The 18,118-nt window shown below is 39.0% G+C and overlaps 1 long non-coding RNA gene across 1 annotated transcript in view; it reads left to right on the top strand.

The window, feature by feature from the left end:
• LOC146543650 (uncharacterized) overlaps positions 1–18,118 on the top strand; it is a 119,397-nt gene extending 101,279 nt beyond the window's left edge. The window contains exon 4 of the long non-coding RNA XR_014885729.1: positions 1–18,118. This exon is cut by the window's left edge and continues 10,065 nt beyond it. This is a non-coding gene — a long non-coding RNA (uncharacterized LOC146543650).

The raw sequence follows: 18,118 nt of genomic DNA, 5'->3' as shown, positions 1-18,118 counted from the left end.
ATAGATTTGCTATGCCAGTAAAGCACTGGTTTGACTTTGACATGCTTTCTGGTTTACTGAAGATGCCTTCCTGGGAGGAGGAGATGACTCAGCAGCTGCTCCAGTGCTTGTCCTCCTCACCTTAAAAACAGTTCTCTTTAAATGCATTTCCTTTAGGGGTTATTCAAGTTTCTCATCATACATTCAGCAGAAAAGAAGAACAAAAATCTTCCCCCAAACAATGTTCTGTATTTTTGAAAGCAGTTTTAGGGTAAGAACTCTATAGTATCTAGGACAGAGTGGAATATAAATTAACATGGAAAGGACAAAAGAAACTTCAACACAGTGAATGGAATCCAGAATTTGTTTCGTAATGAAATTCTTACTTCTTAAATAGACCCATACTCTTCTCCTTTCTTCACAGATTTTCCACTGAAAATTTTTCATTAGGAGTCATGAGGCAGAGAGTGAAGAGACCCAAAGACCCCATTGCTGTGTGAATTCACATTATTTTTAGCTCTCCTGCATGAAAAATTATGGAGGAGAAATTTTAGGCTTGTAGAATGATACCTCACCTATATGCAAAAATATAATTCCAAAGTAAATCCTTATGATGTCATCAAATTACTGTATTAAAAATCATAACAAAAATACCTGTTCAGGTAAGACACTCTAATGTACAAAATATAAATTAATTCTCAGAAAACCAACTTGAATGAAGCCTGCATTAAACCTATTCTGTGGCTGATTATACCTGCTTTGAAAAATTGTCTTGTTCCTATCTACAATCACACTGGCACAATAATAAAATCCTCAAGCCTTGGCTGCAGCCATGGCGCAGAAATTAGATAGAAAACTTCGGAAATAAAATACAGTTTGATTTTGTTAAAGTGCTTTTCTCCACAGCACCTGGAGGAAAAGTTAAAAAAAACACTCAATATGTTCTTTGGCTGAATAATTGCCTAGTGGATATGTGAAGCAGAAGGGGGCATCTATATTTGCCCCAGTAAAGCTGCATAAAAATCATACAAGCAAGCTGAGGAAATACGTGCTAGGACTAATCAACACTATTACCAAGGTGTCTGCAAATATACTTTCCTAAGAAATTTAATACTCAGCTCTAAAAGTAGGAAGGTCTTTCAGACAGAGTTCTGTCAGTTCTTTCATTAACTTAAATCATGTAAGACTGTACTCATGTATAAATTGCAGTGCACATTAAGCTATGAAGTGTATCAGCATTCACAAAGCCAGAATTAAGATTCTAAATGGTCCTTATAAATTGGAAAGCTGGTCAGAATTCAGTGAGATGACATGCAAAGAAGATGTTGAGATGACAGAAAAAAAGAGGATGTTCTGAGATGACAGAAGCAGAAATCTCACCTGCCTATATGTTAACAGCAATCTCATATATAATACATCCAAAGAACTGGATGGGCACCAACAGCCACAGCCTTGAAGGCTTGAAGGTACTTGAAGGCTGCTACTGTCCTCTACATTCCACTGTCTGCAATAGAGGAAGGGAAAGGAGATACCACTGATTTTCAGAAAGTATGAAGTTGAAAATTCACAAACATTTTCAATTCTAAAAATACTTAAACTTCACTTTTTTTGGTTATTGAATAGAGGGACAGACAAAATATTAAGTGTGACTGAAAGGTTGGAGGGCTCCCCTGTGCAGTAAGGGCATGTGCCAATGATCATAGAATCATAGAATCACAAGGTTGGAAAGAATCTATAAGATCATCTAGTCCAACCATCCTCCCATCACCATTTCTACCACAAGCTACTAAGCCATGTCTCGAAGCTCCTCACCCAGACGCCTCTTGAACACTGCCAGGGACTGTGCGTCCGCCACCTCCCTGGGCAGCCATTCCAGTGCCTGACCACTCTCTGAGAGAAAAAGTTTTCCTTATGTCTAACCTAAACCTCCTCTGGTACAGCTTGTGGCCATTTCCTCAGGTCCTGTTTGTTGCCTGGGAGAAGAGGCTACTGCTACTGTCAGCTGCTTCAGGGTTAGCGATGGCAGTTCCTGAAAGAAATTTCTGACCAATCTGGATGTGGATGAAAATTTTCCATAGACTGTGTGCTGTAAATCCCTTAAAGAACTAGAAATCCCTCTCCCGAGCATTAATTTTCTACATCTATCCTTTTTTCTCTCCTCTGTTCTTTTTGCTTTTCTGTTTTCTCCCCACTGTGACAGAGCTGGGTGGCCTCCCCAGCTGGCACAGTCTCTGAGGACAGGATGCTGCCCAGTGCATTATCTCTACATACATATGGGTCCCCACTAACAACAACAAAAAAAATCTGAAGAATTATCTTGAAGCATCTATCTTTCCTAGCGGTATCACTGTGAGTAGACCTACCAGTAGCAATATTTGTGGACAAAATACATTTTAGAAAGCTAAGCAGATATTTTTAACCAAAACAATTACATTTTTTGGCAAAAATAAACCCTGTTCTCTCCAAAAGCAGCTTTAGGAGCAATGCAGCCACTTCTTGGAAGCCTCCTTGTTTTGGTCAAGTTTCTTTCTCCTGGCAGAAGGATTTGAATAAAATGGTATAACAGCTTTCTCTCATCTGAAATCTTTTCCCACAGACAATATGTTACTTGGTCTTGTTAATGAGTCTAATTAAGTCAGAATCTGTAGGAAAAAATGTAGCCAAGAATAATTGAAAACAATTCTTTTCACATCGCCTACTGAAAAAGATCTGCTGTTGAAATAGAGAAAACAACAATGCAACTGGGTTGTCAGAGATGCTTATAGTTCTAAAATCCCCATAGCCATAAACTTCACAGTCAATGTACAGCAACAGCCTCTGCACAAGACACAAGGCAAAGAAAATGAGGCTATTTTCTGAATACGATTTGTCCTCAGCACTAGCTGTGAAACTGTCCATACTTTACCTAAAGCAAACAGATTTTTTTTTTGCTTTAATGCGTGTCTATTCACTGTGAATTGTTGTCAAACTCACCCTCTTGAATCTGCTAAGTTCTGTCTGCCAGAACCTCTGCCCTTTCATAGAACAGAGGAAAGGCACAGTGACTGAAGCTCATTTTCTTCTTAGCCGTATCCAGTGGCACCTGTAGACTTGACTTAGCCTGTGATACGGCTGTATTTGGCCCAGTATTTGCAAGGGTTTTAACTTCTTTCTCTTGGTCTACTGGATGTTTGAGTCCTGCGTCCAGTATTCTTTTATGCTTACCTGCTTCTATATCAGTCATTTAGGAAATCAGCTTTTCAGGTAAAGTGCTGTCCTACTTCCTTTGCTAAAAATAAAACAAGTCAGATTACATGTAATGAGATACTGGCTGATAAATTAAGAGCTCAAGAGACTGCTTTGTTTTCTATTCTTAAAGGTGTAAGAAGTGTCAGTACCACTCAGAGCTTGAATGCCATCTCACCAGGCAGGGATTATTGGAGAATAATGTGATTTTAGGTATTTAAATATAACATATAAAATAACATGTTAATACGTGAAGGAGTATTCTCCAATTTTTAGGATTAACTACAGCTAATTAAAATATTATTTTCAACAGACAGAAATACTAATTACTCCTTTAACTGTGATTCCATTTATAGTAAAACACGTTTAAAATTCCATGAAGAAAACCAGTGAGAAGTGAGCATTCATATCCACCATGTTTGTGGGCTAGTAACAAATTCAGTTTATCTGTAATGTATTCAAATTAATACAAAGTAAACCAGTACATTTACCAGGAAAACTCTCCTTCTTTTTCGAAGCTCAACGATACCAGGAATTGAAGAGAAATAAAAGTAGTAGATAAAAATAGTATTAGAGCTCAAAACAGAACAAATATATAAATTAAATAATAATTAAAAAAACTTTGACACAGGTTGCCATTTCTTACAGCATTTACTCAACCAAATCATCCATCGTGCTTTGATCAGTTTGAGGAGTAAGGTAGTTTTCTTTCTAAAGATCTCAAAGGAACACCGGTAGAGCAGAGGCTGCAGGGAATGCTGACATTTCACTCCAGAAGTTGGTACCCAAATCTTTTCGCCTTGAGCAAGAGAGCACTGGGATCATGGAAATAATTACAGAACGTTGCAGCTACTGGCTCTTTCAGTGTTAGTTTAACCTGTACCCTGCAGGATTCCTGTTTATTTAAGACCTCCAAGTCCCCATATTACTCTTGTCAGCAGGAGTTAAGGACACTTCAGAACAAGGAAGAAGAAAAATTCACAGCCTTTGCCAGCCACCCTCATCTGCTCGTCAAACCAGCCTTGCCCAGATCTTATGGCCTGAAGAATTAGAGCAGGACTTCCTAGCAAGGAAACTAACGCCAAGAAAATAGAAATCCTTCTTTACAGCATAAGAGGGCTTTGCTCCCTAGCAACCTCCATCCTTACAGAACCAAATTTTATCAGGAGTGCTGTGCTCCCCAGCTCACCTACTTTATCTCAGAGCAGAACTCACAGGAGATGTGAGAAGTGCAGCAGACTCTCCTTTGGAAGCTCGTACCACACAAGCTGTTGATCTTTCTCTTTACTGGGACTGCAGATGGTCTGTCACTGTTAAGACACTTTGTGCAGCTGCTCATCCTAAATTACTCCACAAACTTCTGCTGCTTTCTTTCCTTTTGCTTCTATTCTTTCACCGGTTCTTGGTGTCTACCTTGCCCGTGGTTCTATGGGAGACATACACCAATCATGTTTTGGTGGCTTTCCTTGGGGTATGTCTTAGTGGTTTTTAATTTTATTTTTCGAAGTACATACAATTTCTGTGGAAAATCAGAGCAGCATTTGGGGAGATATCTCAGACCAGCTTACCAAGCAGCAGCAGTGCTCACTGGATTGGACACTGGCATGGAGCTCTGAAGACCTGGTTGTCGACTGTCATCAGCCCAGGCACATAAAGCAGCTTTGGATAAGTCCTTTCACCTCTCTGTTTATGGAATCTCTGCATATTTGGCGTTGATTTTCAAAGTTTCTGTAAATTAAGAGCATTCACTTCCATATGTTTTCATAGAGCCTGATAAATGTGGCCCTTGTTTCATTTGAGCTTACCAGAGTATGAAGAAATAACTAGAGGAGTCCTACATTTCAGAGTTGAAATCAGAAGTACAACTGCCAATCCTTATTTGTGCCTACGCACTTTCTTCTTATCTAGCTCTTTCTTTAAGACATAATCAAAATTACCTCTTGTTGTACAGAAAATTAACCAACCAAATAACCCTTGCTTCTTACAACTGAGGAAAGTGCAAGGTACAAAACAAAGTGATGTATCTTGAAACAATTAATCAAATGCAGTTCATTATTCTTACAAGACCACACTGACATACTTCCAGGTTTGGAGATTAGTTACTTTCTGAAATGTTTTAGGAGCTTATTATGGTCATATTCACAATTGGCCTCAGAGAAGGACATGGACTTGGAGCTCGTTCAGAGTAATTTAATTAATCTTATTCAAAAAAGCAACAGCCAACCATTACGACCCAAGTCAATACTAAAATGATTTCCCAAAACTCATTACAAAGTCACTTTCAGGAAACAACTGGTGTTCCAGAACTCAGAGGCTAAACTATAAATTTAATTTTCTTTAAAGTCTGTAAATGAACATTTTTTAAAAAATGGTGTATTTCCATTTCCTTTAAATAAAGTATAGTGCCTTGGGAGGCATGTCTTCTTTTTTTGTCTAAATCCTCATTTTTTAAAAAAGTTAATATATTTGGTATGTTTGTTACCACATCATAGTGCCTAGAAATACAAACAAAACTCATTTTACTTCAAGAAAATAAACACGCAGCATAAATTTAATCTGCCTGCCTGCCTACCAGATGGAGAAAAAAACAGGGCCAAGTCACTGACAGAGTAACTGTTTAATCACATCAGCTTGATGTTGACTTACTTATAAATACAAACAAGTCCTCTTGCACCCTTGGGAACTCACCATGTTTTCTCCCAGTTTTTGAAAATAAACGCAAATTAATTCTTTATTCACTGTTCAGATCACTACAGAGGAAATACCATATTTATTACCAGTGGCTCATTTGGATACCTGTATCATGATCCATCGGGAGATAAATCGCTCCGTTTCATAAACTGAGTCAGCCTCCAGTTAAGTAGAGAAGTTTCTGTACTAGTTCTGATGAACTTTTACTGTAAACATTAAAATTTATGTAATTCAATTTCACAGAGTGTGCCACTTCAACAAGATGTTTACTCAGGAACAATCAATAGGTGCCTTGACAATGCTCTCGCAGGAAAAGGATTTAGTCAGTACCAACAGGTATATATTAGACTTTGGGTCATTTTTGTAAATATTTCTTTCTATTTAAATTAATAAAATCATTTCTCTGTGGAGTGAAGGAATACACAGAGCAGTAAAGAATGGTGAATATTTGTCTCAGAATATCTCAGAATTGGCAATGGAATAGAGAAGGGAGTACAGTTCTCGTAGCACTGCTGACTTGAGGAACTACAGCCAGTAAGAAAGGAAAATTCTGCCCTTCCAAAAAAGCACTGTAACACCCCATCTAGTTCTTTATAACACTGTGGTGTCATTGATTTGATCATTGTCATAGGCATATTCTGCAAATCAGGTAAATAATACTCGGGGAATATTAGAAAATGAGAGGAGAGACACATGTTGAAGAGAACAGGTGGGTTAATAAGGTAACAAATAAATACATTTGTCCAGAACTGCAGAAATGTCAGTACTTGCCTGCAATTACATGTAGCCAGGAACATTGTACATATGCTTGAATTGCTTTTTCAAATATGCACTTTTTTGGTTCTTTATGGACTTTTCACTAAGATCTCTATGGTGAACTCAAGCAAAGATAGGAGCAAGGAAGACATGAGGAGTCCAGCCTCTTTCATTTTCAGTAAATGAATTTTAAACGGCTAATTACAAAGATAACTATTAAAATATCTTGGTAACACTTAGCTCTGTCAAAAATGTCATGAAGAGATTTTCTGGCACTGTGTTCCAGCACTACAGATGCAGTGAGCTGAACATATCTGCCCTGGCCTGGTGCGGTGACTGAAAAACCAGCATGTCTGCTGTTCTGGTGGCTTATTTTAATTCCTTCTGTAACCCTCTATGAACTACAGAGCTCTATTCAGGACCGGCAAGGGCTGAATAACTGGTTTTGCTTGGCAGGTAACCTTCCTTACGCTGCCAGTCAGTCCAGCAGAAGATAAGTCACTGATCTCCTGTGAGAAGCACTTAAGAGATAAGTCAGACCAGCATTGGGCAGATCCAAAAAAGGCAAGATCCAAAAAATACAGTAAGATACCTGAACCTAATTATGTATTCCTGTATCTTTCCCTACCTCTGCTAAACTGTTGTTCTCCTTGAGAAGTACTTAAAATGCACACGGGCCTCCCTGTTTGTCCTGAAAATTCCACTAGCATCTAAAGAACAATCAGTAATTTTTATACCAACAACATTCATAGAAACAGTTCTCAGATCAAAGACCGGATTCAGCCTCCCGGCACTGCTGCCAGCATACATGTGATGTATACTTGGGCACAGTGCTCATGCAATGCACAGCTGAAGTGGGCACATCATCTGGATTTTCATTAATCTGGAAGCTCAGCGTGAGCTGCTGGATACTCATGAGCGTGGAACAGATGCTCAACATCATCAAATTTAGTCTGACAAAGTTCCTGGCTGGAGAAAGGGAGCTTGTGTTGGAAAGTCATACAATAACCCTAAAAAGAGATGCTCTGAAGGACCGGTGCAGTGCTTTTTCCAGCCAATTAGCCTTAAACTGCCTTCTGCACAGTGCCCTGTTTTCAACAAGACTGTCTTCCCACTCATCCCTTTCTGAAATACAGATTAACACCCCCTAGGCAGATAAGAATATTGACTGCAAACGTCTGGAAGTACAGATTAGCCTTCAGAACAGAGAAGGGAGCAGTTGCACACACAGAGATATGGGCATGGGGGACTGGCTGGAGCTGTCTAAGTACATAACCTCATCCCTCTCTTTAGCCCAAATGGTTCCTGCTGAGTGGTTCACAGCTCTTCTGGCTTCCCAGGTAAAACATACTTCTGCTGGGGACTCCATCTTCATCAAGACTTGTGAGGGTGCCAAGCACTTTGGAAGGAAAGACACAGATGCTTCCTTGTCCCCCTGAGTTTTCAAGCCAGGGGTCAAACATCAGTGCCACTTCTCTGCGAAGCACAGCTGGTAAATGGGATTTCTGCTCACGGGTATCACTGGGCAGTTCATCTAGCATGCTGGCTGCCTCAGATAGCAGCTCTGAACCATACAATTTGCCTCGCTGTGCAGAGAAGGCTGTGCCCTAACACAGTTTTGTATCCATCCCTGGCACCTGGGTTCAAAGAGGTGGGAGCTGCAGGGAATAAGCCAGTTACTGGTTCTGGCTGGCTGAGCCCAATAGGCAAGTGAAAGAACTGTGCTACAGAGCCTGCTGTTGATCTCCAGCTAGCGTAACTCAACTTATTTCTGCTGGCATCAATAGAAATGAGCTGATTCACCCCATTTATAGTTTCTTCTTGTCTACTTACTGCATTTTAACAACTGCCAGGCACAAAACTACCTGACTGGGGACATTAGACACAAAGACTTTGCACTCTTAATGTTTTGTTTGGCTAAAGACTAACAAAGAGAAAAACTTAGACTTCTGATGGGAAAGCTAAAGCCCTGAACACTTAGCACTAATACCGTGGTTTTCAGTTTCTAAACACTTTGCAAACATTAATTAATTATTCCTTTCAACAGCACTTGGTTATTTTCAGTTACTAGAGAGCATATTTACTAAGTTAGCTCCATTCATGCACAGCACGTTGTTGGCAACAGGCAGGAGCGTAAACTGATCCATAACCACATGCTGTAATTTGCAGCAGATTTGCTTCACCGGACACCATCAGCACAGCTCCAGAGGCAGCCCAGGGGAGTGCCCGCCCCTCCTTGTGTCCTGTGGTGGTGATAACCTTTGCCTTCTGTGCTACACTGAGTGGAAATACCGAATCTGTTTGCTGCCCCACTTGGCTAATTCCACAGAAATGGATGTCAAACAGCAGCTTCCAGCTTGACACACACAAAAAAAAACAGTAACAAATTTTGTTATGCATCTCGCCAAATTATCCATTACAGCACAGAAGTGATGGAGAATAGGCAAATGTCTAATAAAGCATGAGAATGACACTGTCTCCGTGCAACGGTGGCATTTCCTGCATAGAATAGTCATTAAAAACTCAAAATATTCCTGTAGTCTATCAGGAATTTGCCAATAAATCTCACAAAACAAACCCAAACCAATCTCAGCCAAACCAAACCAACTAGAGAGTGAAGTATGAACCGTCCTAAAACTACAAAGAGCCCAGCAAGAAGGAATAAGGTCAGAATGTGTGGCTGCAGGCGCACCTCCCTGCTCTGCGCAAGTCCCACTGAAGACCTGAACCAGTGCTCAGCTTTCTAAAAGAGCAGGAATTACCACTGAGTTCTTGTTTATTTTCACCTTACTGTCTCTCCCCTTAAATAGCATTTCTGGCAAAGTTTTGTCTAAACCAAGTGTTTCCACTGGAAATGACTGTCTTAGTGAACTGCGACAGACAACAGAGCTGTTGCTACAGGCCGGATAATACCTCCACAATTCAAAACAGAGTCTTGGGAAGCGTTAAGCTATCACTTTTTAATTAGCACTGCCTAAATTTTTTCCAGTGAACAGATTTCTGGCATTTAACGCTGGAAAATGTCAAGCTGTCCATAACCTTTGGTAGACACAAAGAATGGCTGCCGGCACCATTTTATGTCACCTCCTGTGCCAGAAATCTCTCTGCAGGGGTCCAGGCCCTGGAACACAAGGAGCACAGAGCTGGATATCACATACACCAAATCTGGCTTTGCCGAGCAGCTTGCTCTGCATATGACTCCTGCTGGTACTGAGGTGGCTTTGGCTGCATCCTTTCCTCATGCTCGCTGTTGCTTCGCTCAGCTTTACACTGTGTAACCTGACAGAAATCAGTGCCTTGACATCACAGGCCCAACACAAATTAAGACTGCAGAATCAGGAACTAACACTTGCAGTACAGCTTCCCTCCCAGAACAGGAATGGTAGGGTATCTGAAATTTTCATACTCCAAGACTTGAAATACAATGAATTAGCCAGCTTTAGCCTTGTTTGTATTCAGAATGTTTGGCTGCAGGTAGAGCTGCACTAGCTCACGCTGGACACTTGGCATGGAAAGTGGGTGTATGGGCAAAAGCATCATACAGATCTCTCAACAGAAAAAAAACAAAGAAAGTAGTGGCAAATAGATTTTTTTGCTTGTATAACTTTATCTGTACCTCAGCTTTTGTCAACACCACTTTTTTTTCCTCTCAGTTCTACTCAGTAAAGCTTCCCTGTGCATGAAAGGCCTAAGATTGGTTGCTATTATCTCCTACGTGGGCATTTACAGTTTCCAGCAACTTTTTGGAAATAATTTCCCTATAAGCAATACACAAGTCTTTACTAGAATCAGGCAGAGAAAATTTACCCAATTTTCAGTCTCAATAGTTAAGACATGCCCTGGGATTCTTTGATGGTTTGTTTGGGAAGAAAACAAACACCCCTCCTGCTGATGGGCCCTAATTCGCCTCCATCTCTGCTCAGTACAAAGAAGCAGTGAGGTAATCACACACACTTCTGCCATCTGCTCCGCAAATACTCTGAGCTTTCATTTGAGAAAATGGTATGTTGCACAGTGATGCAAACAAAGAATTGAGATTATATTCATTCATTCCAAACCAAACACAATAGTTATTTCTTCTCTGAAGTGTAGGGAAACACGAAAGACTTTTTTTAAATGAAATATAAACATTTCTAATGATAAAGTGTAATTTTAATCTAAGAGTGGAATTATCAGTTTCTGATATGGTTACATTCCAATTTCAGGCTGAAGGAGGCTGCTCGCAGCTACCATTTTTCTGGATATTAGCGTTTAGTACATAAGATAATTAATTAAACAATGTGCCTTATTCAAAAATATCACTTTTTATTGCTATACTCACAAACATATCAATATGGCTTACACTGCTAGTCTTTAAAATAATTATATGCCAAAAGCACAGTGACTACAGTGATACCACGTGACTTCAGCATAAATGTAAGAATATCCTAGACTTACTCCAAGAAATTTCTTCCAGCAAATATTTTACTATTTATGCAAAGGATACCAGTGGATAATATGCAGAAGACATAATAATGTCCCGCCTACACAGAAGGGACAGGCTAGGGTAGTGTTCATCTCACCCAGTAACCAATGTCTGGCCATGGCCAGAGCCAGATGTTGTAGAGGAAATGTGAAATCCATATGGTAAGTGTGGGATTAAGTAGCTGTAGTTTAAATGCCTTTCCAGTATCATTAAAAAAAAAAAAAATTGGCTCACGCTGTGAAACATGAGGAAGTTTTATCACTTTCTGAAACTGGAATTAATATCCTTTGCCCCAAAACTCACTCTAAAACATTCACCTGCAGATTTTCTCTTTATTCATAGTAGCCCCAAGTTTCAGGCTTTTGCTGTGTTTTTAGACCCTGTCATACTGCTGGCAACAAAAATCTACTTGAACTTACATAAAAATGCATTTTTTTCCACTTTTTGAGTGCACTGAATACATGATCACTTGAGAAATGCAGTTAATTAATACTTTCTTCATTGCAATAATTTTTTTTCAAATGCATGGAAACTTAATAGCAATCTTTAGCTTTGTAAAAGGATGAATTTTTCATGACATGGAAAACCTTTTTTTTTTTTTTTTTTTTTTTACTAGAACCCAAGGGAGAATTGGCGCTTGCCTCTTATGAATTTGTAGAGCAGAACAGAAAGGAGGAAAATATGAAACATGTTCCCTCTTGCAGTCCTCAGGACGAGGATGTCGGATGTGTTTGCAGCACAACCAGTTGAAGCCGATTGGCGCCAAGCCCTGACAAGCTCCCTCTCTAATAAAATGTGTTTCTCTCAATATAAAAATCTAATCGGCGGAACTTGCTTGATACATTCCAATGTAAAGCATGCTAAACATCCCAGACACTGACTGGTTGAAAAGGATCGTTATTCACAGATTCCTAATCAAAGCTTCATTTCGTGTCATTATTTATTTGGTTTTACATGTTTCCTGTTTGCTTGAATGAAAGTGTCTGGTGTTGGAAATTGTCACAGTGAGCTCAGGGAAACCAAGCAATGAGTTGTGCTGCATTCAGAAATGCCCAGGCACAGTGTGTTGAGTTTGGATTTTTGTGTGTGGCTTTTTGTGCTTTATTGTTGTTAATTTTTGCTTGTAAAAATCTACGTTTGCTAGGTTATAAAATACTGATTTATTTTGGCGATTTACTTTGCAGCAAATTGAGGCTATATGAAAGCTAAAAACAGCTTCCCTTAAGCTAATTATGATGATGGTGGCTATAATGACTCAGATAATTGTATTTGTTTGACATGTACACTGTAAGTCAGAAATAAACCCCTCTTCTGCTACACATCCTCTCTATGGAGAGTAAATGTAATTTAAACCTTGTTAAGAGCTGCCACTTCTCTGCTTATGAAAGTTGTAAGGTGATATGTATGTGAGTCAATGTCTTGGAAATCAAAGAATCACTAGATTGCAGGGGTTGGAAGGGACCTCAAGAGGTCATCAAGTCCAAACCTCCTGCTAAAGCAGATGCCCTAGAACAGGATGCACAAGTAGGCATCCATTGAATAACTCCATAGAAGGAGACTTTACAACCTCTCTGTGCTGCCTGTTCCACTGCTCCATTGCCCTTATTGTAAAGAAGTTCTTCCACATGTTTATATGGAACTTTCTGTGTTCATATTTTAGGCCATTATGAGTGTTTTGGGCAATACTAACTTGCTTATAAGGGATTTAAACCAGTAAATGGGAACACCATCACATCCCTGTGTTTTTCCACAGGGGAAAATTAAAAATAAAATTAGTAGTGTTTGTCATAATGAAACACTGACTGAATTATCTTCTTTTTTCTGTACTTGTTGAAGCCATAGATGCTCCTAGCAAAACCTGATTCTGAAGAGACAAGCATCTGGGCAGAAAATCTGGAAGTCTGACTCCAGTCTTGCAGTGTGGCATGGAATATGGACTGCAGCAGTCAGAGACCTGACCTATTCCTCAGTTCAGGCTAAGTTCATGTCTTGCAGCTTCAAGGCTGTTCTCATGGCTTCCCCAGAGTGAGAATTTGACTTTTGGTATGCCTTTCTGGAGATGAAAATACACTGCTGCTTATTTTTATCTCAGGATCAAATGACAAGTGGTCACATCTGGAGCAGGATCAGAAGATCGGAATAGAAGCCCAAGTTCTGTCACAGATGCACAACAGATTTTGGCATGATAGCTCCTGATGTAGATATATTCTGGCTAACTTTCAAGCTAACCAGGTGGGATACCTATAGCTGGAAGTCCTTGGGTAGGATTCCCAGTCCCCAGCCTTCTGTACTTTTAAATCTGTGCTGCTCATGGTATCCAGCCTCGACAGCTCCAAAACTAGGCAAAATGAGCCAGAATCATGGCATCTGCAATTTCATATTCCTGCACTCTGGACAGACCATGGGGGTGAGCTCTGGGAGCCAGAGGCCTCAAAGTGCCAAAGAGCAACTATGGCTCTTGGTGTCTCCGATGAAACTGAGGACATGAGATCCCCGACTTTAATCTCAGTACAGACCCTTCCACCTTAAGCCCTTTCCTAGTGAAATCAATATTCTGGTCAGCTCTACCGCTAAGAAAAACAGCTGTAGCATGCAGGGGAACATATTTTGTTTTCCCAGGTCCCTGCGCTGATGTTTCTCAAATGAAATTTTCTCTGACGTTCAGGCATAAAATCTTGAAATTAAAATGAAATGTAATTGCTAATGAATGGAAAGTATTACTTTCTAGCCAGCTCTATTTGTACATACAAAATATCCTAGACACCTCAAAGTTTCTTTCATGACATCTCAGATTATTTTCCTTTATTGTTTTACCAAGATCTCCAAAGCCAGCTGCTTAGGGCTTTTCACTGCCCAAATTCCCACTCGTTATTCCATTTGACACTCAGATCCCTTGAGCAGCACTGAAAAATTACTAAGCCTTAATAACTGCAAGAATTCCAAACAATAACTACAACGAAGGAACCGGTCCTGGCACTAAAAATCCATGAATATGTAAGACAAATTGTATCTGGAGAGATAACGGGCTACCAGAATCGTCTTTCAAAAGATATACAATGTAAGCTGCATACTCCTCAATAGCTCAAGGGGCTTATAGTCAATAAATTTAACAGGCTGCAACCTAAAAAGTCAAAGCTAAAGTACAGTATTGCAAATATAAGCTAGACTGGACTCTTCTTTTCTACCTTAGGACAAAGTTAATAGAGGGAAAATGACAAAATACATAAAAAGGAATACATGGGATTTGACAGAGTATGTTTTTTTTCCTTTTAACTTCAAGGCAAACTATCAGACTATTTTGGTTTACAAATAAATCAAACAAAGAACTTTTATCAGTTTGCATAAAAGTCCCATTTTCAGCACTAGAAAGATTAAGCTTCAGAGTCTTTATCTGTGTGTGTACGTGAGGGATTACAAAGGAAGTAGTGTAAATAATGACCTTGCTGAAAACAGATTAGCTTCAATGATTATATAGTAAAATAGTAACATTTTCTTCACTTACGGATTAAAATATCAATTGACAGTTTCCATAAACAAGTAAAGCTCATGGTTATTCAGTGTAATAGGATAATGACAGTAGCAGTATCTGACAGCCCCATTTCTGCCTCTTGACATTATTTATGGTATTCTGATGCTCAGTCTAGTGAGCTGGATCCTCAGCTTTGCCAGATGTGTTTGATGTGGTTTAGTGTTTGTGTGACAAAAACATTTCCTTTAGGAATTTCCTTTATTTTACAGTTATGTGGTCACATTAAATACAAATGTATTGGACCCATCATGTTCTTATGGTTATATTCTTTTAAAGTCAACTTTTCAACACCTACCCCTACTACTCTCAGGTGACTAAGAGCACATACAGGCTGATTTCTCACTAGCTTACCCCTCGTACTGACATTTACACTTAGTTTAAAATGTCGGTCAAAACTGAAACAGCTGGACTATTCCCACCAAAACTCTGCTTTTCTTTTTTTTCTTTCCTCTCTTCCTTTGCTGTTTCTAAAAAACTCTTGTGAGGATGGAAACAGCATATATGGGATGGATATGGTGTTGGATATGGCAGGCCAGGTCTCTGCTCTGACTCGAAAGGGACTCTTAGAAAAATCCAGCTTTGAGAGAGGCAGAGCAGAAGGAGACTCTTGTAGTCCAAATTAGTACCTTAATACAGAAGGCAACAGGCTTCCTGTTCCTTCTCTTTGTGAGCAAGTCAGTCTTTATGAGCAGACTCTAGTTTCCTTGCCATTCCCAAACAAGATGGAAACAAATCAACCAAGAAATTGTCAGTTATTTGTCACAGTGCCCATAAAATTGTCAGCTCTCAAAAAATTAACCCAGTGATATCGTTTCAAAGTCTGCATATGCATTGGTAGCTATATGTAATGCAGAACAGGGAAGGAAGCAGCTCAGTTTGCTTACTGGCACAGAGCAACCTCCGTTGTAAAGTAAGTGGATGAAAGAGTGGAGTCAGTTTGGTTCACAAGAGAAATGTAAGGAACAGCGCAGCATAAACTCATAACAGGAGTCTTGGCTTGCAGTACACCTGGGTTCTTCATACAAAGCAAAGTGCAGTCTTGTCTAGCATACGTCCTGGCAGAGAAACCAGGGCTTTAAAGCCGCCTATAAAAATTGTGTTACACCAGCAAAATTGGTTTATGTTTAATTGCTTTCAATGGAGAAAGACTTAAAAGCCTGAAATTCTGACTTCCTAAATTGTCAATCATCTCAAAGATGCAGTGAGTTACCATTTTTCTTGAACAATACCGTCTATTAAATTTATTAAGGTGTATGACATAGAGCCTGGGTTTCTGCTCTAACTTCATGCCAATGAAAAGGAAGATAAGCAGACAGGAAAGGGGGGGATTCTGCCATAGATTTGAGGTGCTGGATTTTTTTTATTTTTCTTTTTAATTCTATCACAAAACCTGTTTTAGACAAATCTACGAAAAATGTTCCCCAGAACTGCTCAATGCGTCTTCGAAAAGGCTGTAAATCCTAACCATGGGTATCTGTACTCATGGTATGCCATTTCTTAGCCTGTGTTTGTACAACAGTTTGTAAGTGCTGTGGAATGGGGCTGTAGGCAAACAGTATGTAAAGCAGTCACATCCAGAAATGGTAGCAGTCTGTCTTCAGAAGCACAGAGCACAGTTCAAGCTACAAAATCCATTCAGAATGTCGAAAAAATCAAGGAGATTAACTTATGTTGCACTCAGTGCTGCTCTAGTTGGTTTAAAACCTCAGCCATATTTACACTGAAGGGTCAAAATGGTAGAAACAAACAAAACAAATGAGCCTCAGCACCTACGGTACATGTAGGTAATTGAGGATTAAAAAAAAAAAAAAAAAGGCTTAAAAAACAGGCTGCCTACCCTTGATCAATGGAGGAAGTGTCTGGACATCACACAAGATATGACAGAGGAGCTCTCAATCTAGAAAGGCAATAGTAAGAAGCCATCCAGGGAAAGCAACAGACTAATCTCCAAGTCCAATGAAAGCAGAAATCTTTCAACAGACAAAATCAATCCCTTCCACGTTTTCTCTGTAGTTAAGCTGAGGAAACTATCTCACATAGAGAGTGAAAAACACACATCCAGGGTGATAAATCTGCATCTTCATATGTCTAGCAATTCACTTTTTTCTTATAATTACCTTTTCTCTCTGTTAGTTCCTCTTGTTTCTTTAGCAGTCAATCCATGGATATTTTCATGAAGATGATCTTGAGAATAGAGACTACACCGCCTTGTAAAGAGAAGAGAAAATAAAAGGTTTCTGAGGGTTATATTCACCATACCATGTCCAAGGGACTTCACATACCACCTAACCGTGCTGATTGTAGCAGGAAAAGGCAACAGACAGATGTAAATCCACAAACTACAACACTGTTGCGCTTTCAGACTGCATAAAAAAGAGAAAGTCTAAACGTTTTTGCTTTTCTTTCCTGCTGCTTAGAAGTCTTTGAGGAAAGACTGATGTTCCTTTTCCTTTACTTTTCCCAAAGTTTTATTTTCCAGGTTTTGGGCCTGCAAAGAGCTGTTTTTAAAAACTCTGGTGACAATTTTACATTCTGAACGGATGTAGAACATTTTCACTTGCTCCAAAATATATCTTAAAAATATCAAAATATATCTATATGGCTTATGTAACAAATATAGCTTATCATTAAAAAATATGGTGCTATTACATTTATAAAACCAAAACCCTAAATTCTTCAGTATAAGCTCCTTTACCTTTACCTATCAATTCTATTTCAATACAGAGAAATAATTTTAAATATGATCATCATAATTTCCTTATGACATACTTTTTAATGAAGGTATAAGAAAGAAGTCAGTAGTATTCTCAATGTTAACTAAACATAGTTTATGGCTACAGTTACCTAGACAGCATTTGAAGTAGATGGGATTCATCTCTGTTTCGTCTGATCTTTGCCTATCTCTAACCTAAAAAAAGGCAATTATTAAAGCTAATGATAAAGTTAATATTCAATTATTTAGTAAACTGCTCAGTCAATTGATACCATACAGGTAAGAAAGGTCAGAAAGAATTGAAACAGCATATTTAAGAAGAGGCACGAAGCACCAGCTCTATCTACAAACAATCAGTGAAGAGTAAGATTTTCAACAGCCCCACTGAAGTTGAAGGGAATCTCCCACTGACTCAAGCCAGTCACAGCCTAAGCAGTATGGAAAACTTTAACCAACCTAATTTCAAAATTCATGTGCTCGTTGTTCAAAATTATGTGACTGTAAATAATTTTTGTTACAGCAAATGCTTATCTAATTTTATATTGCATAACAAAAGGATACAATCTCACTCTGTAAGATGCTCTAAACAGTGAATTATTTGTGAAACAGTTCTATCATTACTTTAGTGGCCACTTGCTGTTCTTGAGTCCACATTTTTTTTGTGTCACTGGTTCTGTTAAATTGCAGTGTTTCTTTTTCCTAATTGTTTTTTATTTTTCTGAACAAACAAGTAAATATTAATGCTAAGTTAGTGGTTAAA

This window comes from Meleagris gallopavo, chromosome 11 (assembly GCF_905368555.1).
Source record: "Meleagris gallopavo chromosome 11, MGAL_WU_HG_1.1, whole genome shotgun sequence".
NCBI classification, from domain to species: Eukaryota; Metazoa; Chordata; class Aves; order Galliformes; family Phasianidae; genus Meleagris; species Meleagris gallopavo.
Note: the sequence above shows the minus strand (reverse complement) of the source record. Positions and strands in the feature narration are given on the sequence as shown.